Source organism: Dermacentor variabilis, chromosome 5 (assembly GCF_050947875.1).
Source record: "Dermacentor variabilis isolate Ectoservices chromosome 5, ASM5094787v1, whole genome shotgun sequence".
In the NCBI taxonomy this organism is placed as follows: domain Eukaryota; kingdom Metazoa; phylum Arthropoda; class Arachnida; order Ixodida; family Ixodidae; genus Dermacentor; species Dermacentor variabilis.
Genome location: NC_134572.1, coordinates 30,238,265 through 30,239,113, shown reverse-complemented (window position 1 = coordinate 30,239,113; position 849 = coordinate 30,238,265).

The window sequence follows — 849 nt, the reverse complement described above, 5'->3', positions numbered from 1 at the left end:
ATCCAGCGAGGCGCTAATGCCTTCTTTACCAGCCTGCCGAGTTGTCCGGTAAACACTGGTTCCGTGCGCTCTCACTTTTCTTGTCTCCACGAACATAGAGTTTCCTACAAAAATTTTTGTAGGAAACTCTATGTCCACGAAAAGGCAACGAGCGCCTATCATGGCGAACGCCTGCAACTTAGATCACGTGGTGCAGCCTTTGAGATTACCATGGCATCTGTCACCGTCTCGGAGGCTCGCGAGAACGCTTGTTAACAGACGCTCGCACATATGGTCGGTATTCATATAGACGGGTGTAGTCGATATTCTAATTGACATCAACAGTAAAGAATGGAGATGGGCAGGTCATTTAATGCGCCGGTTAGATAACCGTTGGACCATTAGGGTTACAGAATAGGTACCAAGGGAAGGCAAACGCAATCATGAGGCTTGGTCCGATATTCAGGACGTTTGAAAAACACGTATATATTTACATAAGTACAAGAAAATGCAAGGTGTAATGAAGAAGCAGAGCACAGGAACAAGGCCAGCCAGATCGTCTCTTCCATGCCTGCTGTGCAACCAGTGGGCCAGCCGGAGCGCCAGTGCTTGGCACGAGTGTGAGCCGTTCGAGCTACCAGCTGTTCCTGCTCTGCGTCACCTGCCTCCTCGGTTACGCAGAGACGTTACCATCGGAACTGTTCAGTGCACCCATTACAATTGGTGGAGGTGCGGGGTACAGGGTACAGGTGCGGGGACTTGTACAGAACCCGCCGGAGCGTAGGAGCGAGCTGTGTAGGAGGCTGTTGCGGCAGCGGCTGCTGTAGCTCAGCGAAGGGTAGCAAAGAAAGCTGACGTGCAAAAGAAATA